The sequence below is a fragment of the Brassica oleracea genome, chromosome C9, assembly GCF_000695525.1.
Source record: "Brassica oleracea var. oleracea cultivar TO1000 chromosome C9, BOL, whole genome shotgun sequence".
Classification (NCBI taxonomy): domain Eukaryota; kingdom Viridiplantae; phylum Streptophyta; class Magnoliopsida; order Brassicales; family Brassicaceae; genus Brassica; species Brassica oleracea.
The window spans coordinates 30,429,104-30,435,339 of NC_027756.1; positions in this window are offsets into that span (position 1 = coordinate 30,429,104).

Consider the following 6,236-nt stretch of genomic DNA (forward strand, 5'->3'; position numbering starts at 1 on the left):
CTAGCTAAGCCCTAGGTGCGGGTTGATAATGCTCACTAGTCTCCTAGATCAGCGGTTAGCTCTCTCTAGCAGTCCTAGCATGACAGATTAGATTCAGGACAGGATGATCAAGGATGCTTGACACATTCAAAATTCTAGGTTCATGTTCAAGTTAGCAAGGCTAAAACAAGCGTTATGAACAATCAAGGAATGAATATCACAACTCAGAAAATCTATAGTTGGGGCTAATCCCTCTAACCTATTTGAACCCTGAATCTAACAAGTAAACTACTCAGACATAGCTAAGCAATTCATGACACAAAATATAGATAAAAACTGCATAGAATAGAATAGATGAATCAATGGAGTTCCAATCACAAATCTCTCTATGATTTTCTCTCCTAAAACTCTCTCTCTCTCTCTCTCTCGCTGAAAGTAAGAATACAATGGTGGCTCAAGCTCTTTGCCTCCTAACACTTAGGCAGGTAGATAACTATTCTTTTAAAAACTCGTCAGGGGTAATCTTGTAATTTGGTGAAGCCTTGGGTTTAAAGTCGGCTGGAAACAAGTCGCGCATCTCGCATCTCGACATCGATCGATGGTACAAGATGTTCATCGATCGATCATAATTTTCAATCGTCGAGGCTTCTACTCTGTATCGATCGACGGCACTGGATGTGCATCGAACGATTGCTTCTTCTTTGTATCGACCTCTAATGGTCAGCTCGGATGAAATCTCTTTTAAGCTCCTAAATGCTCCATAATCATCACTTCACCCCAAGATACTGCTGAACCTGAAAACATACCTAAACTCTTGCAACACCGCGAAACATCTTCAAGCCCGCAAACATTTCAACCACGAAAACGCGGCAGGAAAAAGAAAAACCAACCTTCAGTATCGCGAGACGTCGCAGACGCTTGATGTTGGGCTCGAAAATGGTTATGACAAAGTTAATGTCCAAATCACCGCAAAGAATCGGCGTGAACATTTTTACCGAAGATACTCATCATAAAAAGAATCTCTACAAGGAATCTCGCGGTAAAATCTTGTTCAAATCTCGATTGAATCAAATACCGGCTGTCCCAAGGAAACGGACACGTATCCAAACCAGCCACGGAAAAGCTCGAGTATGGAAATCGGACCACGGACAAGCCAATCACGATCGCTACGTAGCGACCGAGCACGCGCACCCCTCGGTCGCTACGTAGCGACAGAGCACGCGTACCGCTCGGTCGCTACGTAGTGACCGAGCTCGAGCCAAGCAGCGACCGAGCTCGAGCCAAGCTTGGTCGCTACGTAGTGACCGAGCACGTGCACGTTTTGATCGTTACGAAGCAATAGAGCTTTCTTAAAACGTCAATACGACACAAATCCATGCATTCACGTCTACTCTTTAATGCTATCTCCCGAAGTCCGTAGCAAACTCATTTCATGTTTCTCGTCATTTGAAGTCATCAATCGAACTTTATGATAAAAACCGCAGAAAGTTTGTTTTTATCAAAAGAAGCCGTAATAAACGTTTCGAGTCAAAAGACAACCCAAAGAGACCTAAGAGGTGACTCGAAACCCACTTACGATTTCTCAACCCAAAGCCCATAAACCGTAGGACGGTTTATGCTTGGTTCGTAAGGATAGATAAATGTCAAGTTTCCGCGGATAAATACGAAGTTTACGAAGATAATTACGAAGATAATTACGAAGATCGGGAAAAATGGAATATCTTTATTTTTAAGCTATGACGGCTTAAGGGCAGAAGAGGAAAAGCGTAAGCCGACATAGGAACGAGTATATAAGGAGTCCTAGGTGAGAGACACATAAGAGAACTTTTTTGACAAAAACTGAGCACTAAGAGCGATTTTAGGCAATTTTCCGTTTTTGTTATTCGAGCTGCGACTCAATTAGGTTTTTTTCCGTCTTAGGGTTTTAGAACTAGGAATCTCGCCGACAGTTCTCGTAGCCCATGCACTTACCTTGTTGTAAACGCTCAAACACAGATTCAGAATAAGAACTATCTTGCTCACTTTTTCGATTTCTTATTTTATTATTGTTCTCGTTTCGTGTTGTGATTGCTTGGCGTGTGGTATTAGCAGATACCGGGACCTCTGGGAAACTAGAGTTCTCCTACTTTCCTAATTTAAACGGAAATCGACTGTGAAAATTTTGGTTCCCACACTTGAAGAATAAGTTTTTTCGACAAAAATACCTTCCTCGATAAAAACACCTTCTTGGATGACCAAACAGTCATACGCACTAACATCTTCTCAAACACTTATCCTTCGGGAAGAGTCAAAAACAGTAATATCTACTGATAAGTTTGTTGCTGATCACAAAAAACTCTCAACGTCCTAAACAGACTAAGCCATCTCGTAGAGATAGCTCTCGAACACCCGACACATGGGTAATAGCGCTATAAAAAAAATCCAGAATTTTGGTCAGCACTTTCGGGAGACTTAAAAATTGTCCTCGAAGAGATGCTCGATTCCTACCATACAAGTCACGTAAGGCGAGAACATATTGCGGACTTTAAAGCGGGACGGAATCAGGTCGAAAACGATACGGGAAACGTAAGTCGAAGTAGTCATCGCACCCCCTAAAACCGTGATTAGACCTAGGTCGTGCCCTAAACCCAGCACACTGGTCTCTAACATCTCTAGGCATAGTATCAAACACCCTGTTAAGAGATCCCATAATTTGTCTCTTGGCCAATATTCGAGCGTCTTCAGAAATCCCGCAAGTTTACGCACTGCAGAAAACTCTCAAAACAGATCACAGATATAGCAGTTCAAACAGAGTTAGATTACGAGATGACAACTCGTAGTCTTCCCTCTAAACCCATATAAAATGCTATCGGCAGGAAAACTCTCGAAACAGATCACGGATATAGCAGTTCAAACAGAGTTAGATTACGAGATGACAACTCGTAGTCTTCCCTCTAAACCCATATAAAATGCTATCGGCAGCAACATGCCTGATATCTCTACAGATAAACTAGACCGTAAAGGTCTCGCTGGAAAACAAGTCATAAGAACCTTAACTCCAAAACGAACTACGAAAGGCTTGATCCCTTCAACAAGGGTACGTAGGCAGCCGTCATAAGGCGCAGCCCCTATCTTATCGCGTTCCACTCTTAGAAGAGCGAGAAGACCACTTACGACGGACCTTTTCAACCATTAATTCCGCCTAACTTACCTAACTTGCCTAAAATGCCAACCCACTTGCTAGAACCACACGCTAGAAGCTCATGGTTCAAATGAGCTGGGGGGCTAACTGTTGGGGTCAAAATCGGTCACGACGATTTTATCGTAATTCTCCAATGCTAACATCAACGAGACGTCGAACATGACTGGTGGGTTATCCGTAAGCGTTGCACCGACCGCTCCATGTCGCCCCTGAATAACGAGGAGCTGATCGCCTCGTGGTGACCCAGAGAGGTGAGGAACTGGTTGCCCATGGCGACCACGAGGAAGAGACGTGCCAGTCAACCGTGGCGACCACGAGGGAGAGGCGTACCGGTCGGCCATAGCAACCGCGAGGGAGAGGTGTACCGGTCACCCATGGCAACCGCGAGGGAGGCGATGCCGGTCCCCTGTGGTGACTGCGATGGAGGCGACGCTGGTCACCCGTGGCGACCGCGAGGGAGACGCATGTCGGTCGCCCGTGGCGACCGCGAGGGAGGCGAAGCCAGTTGCCTGTGGCCACCGCGAGGGTGGAGTAGTCGGTCACCCTTGGCGACCGCGAGGATGGCGTGCCCGGTCGCCCGAGGCGACCGTGAGGGCGGCGAGTCAACGGTCTCCCTGTGGCGCACGGTATAATCTTCGTAGGGCCGGGCCTGGTTGTTGCGTATTATCTTGAAACTTTGATTGTATCCCGATCTTGTTTTGAACGTCTTTATGATCGATTGTGTGAGATGGGGGATGCTTTGGTTAAGTTTATTGCAGATTTTCGAAGGTTGTTTTATTTTTCCGAAGGTTTTTGAATGTTAATCCCGTCGTGACCGGTTTTGACCCCAACAGACCCCAACAATGTTTGCGTCTTGTTGTCGATAAAATATATCAAGAACTCATCGTATAACCTTTTCAATAAAAATTATACGAAATTTATACTGCGAGAAATATTTTCCGGGGAGTTTTAGACATTGATTCCGTCGTGACCCATTTTGACCCCAACAGTTAACCCCCCAGCCGTTAGAATTGTGAGCTTTTAGCGTGAGATTATAGCGAGTGGCTTGGCAAGTTAGGAAAGTTAGGCGGAATTAATGGTTGAAAAGGTACGTCATAAGTGGTCTTCTCGTTCTTCTGAGATTGGACCTGCGCCTTGTGAAGGCTGCCTACGTACCTTTGTCGAAGGGATCAAGCCTTTCGTAGTTCACCCTGGAGTTGAGATTCTTAAGACCTGTTTTCCATTGAGACCTTTACGGTCTAGTTTATATGTCGTGTAGAGGTTATCAGGCATATTGCTGCCGATGGCATTTTATATTGTGGAAACAGGGAAGACTACATGTTGTCATCTCGTAATCTAACTCTGTGTGAAACTATATTCGTGATCTGTTTCGAGAGTTTTCTGCAGTGCATAAACTTGAGGGATTTCTGAAGATGCTCGAATATTAGCCAAGAGACAAATTTTGGGATCTCGTACCAGGGTGTTTGATACTATGCCATGAGATGTTAGAGACCAGTGTGCTGGGTTTAGGGCAAGACCTAGGCTTTAGGGGGTGCGATGACTACTTCGGCTTACGTTTCCCGTATCGTTTCGACCTGATTCCATCCCGCTTTAAAGTCTTCCATCTCGTTTTAAAGTCCGCGATATGTTCTCTGCTTACGTGACTTGTATGGTAGAATCGAGCATCTCTTCGAGGACAATTTTTAAGTCTCCCGAAAGTGCTGACCAAAATTTTGGATTTTTAATATAGCACTATTACCCTTGTGTCGGGTATACGAGAGCTATCTCTACGAGATGGCTAAGTCTATTTAGGACGTTAATAGTTTGTTGTGATCAGCAAAAAATTTATCGGTAGATATTACCGTTTTTGAGTCTTCGCGAAGAATACGTGTTTGAGAAGATATTAGTATGTATGACTGTTTGGCCTTCCAAGAAGGTGCCTTTATCGAGGAAGCTAATTTTGTCGAAAAAATGGTTCTTCAAGCGTCTGCGACGTCTCGCCATGCTGAAGATGGATTTTTCTTTTGTATGCCGCGTTTCGTGCTTGAAATGTTCGCGGGCTTGAAGATTTTTCGTTATATTGCAAGGGTTTAGTCTTAACCTTGCATTTGACAAACATTCTGGTTTGTCTACGGATGTTGGCAGCCAAAATTATTGTTCATGTTCGGATGCTAATAATTTGATTTGCGATCGAGGAATTAGGACCGAGGGTGTAACACCCCCTAACCGTCCTATGGTTGATCAACCGGCCAACAATAAACAAGAACATGACCGTTCGACCGTCTAACACCCAGGGTTAGATATGAATGTGCCAACCAACCAGCCAACAATCAAACAAGTACATGACTAACCGTCCAACCCAACACCATGGTACGGAATCGCTACGTGACAGGCTAGGGACGATCCGGTCAAGTTACAAAAATTACTCCACGACTTAGACCAGTTCATCCACTAACTCGTCCCGCTAATCAAGGCGAAAGGCTTTTCAACCCGTACCTAGAGTTAGCGTTTTCCGTTAGATCGAGGCCTAATGCTTTTCAACCCGTACCATGACCTAACGTTGTGTTAGACCGGACTAGTCAAATATCAGAGTACTCATGAAGCGCATATAAAACAATTACTTTTATTGATTCAAGAAATATCCATACATTGATATAATTCGAGACCGGTCCCGGCCTAATGCTAAATCGAGTCAACTAAACACAATTCACAATACCGTTTAAAAAACGCATGAAAATCTACACCGGCGGTCCTAACGTCCAGCACCAAGCTATATCATCCTTACCTAAAGCGACCTGCAAAAAGGACAACGGAGTTGGATGAGTAATCTAGTATTACTCAGTAAGCTGGCGGCCTCTACCCGCAACCTAGACTCTAACCCAGACAACCCAAAATAACAATCAATATAGCCCTAGCATGCAATAAAAGCTAAGGCTAAGCGAACCGTTACTAAGTTAGACTTGGCCTCCTGCCATAATCTAGCTTTAAGTAACGGAAACCTGCATTAAATCAAGTCAACAACCAATCCCTAGTTAACCATATATACGCCTGAGTCATGTAGTGTTAGATACATACACTATACAAGTATCATTAACCG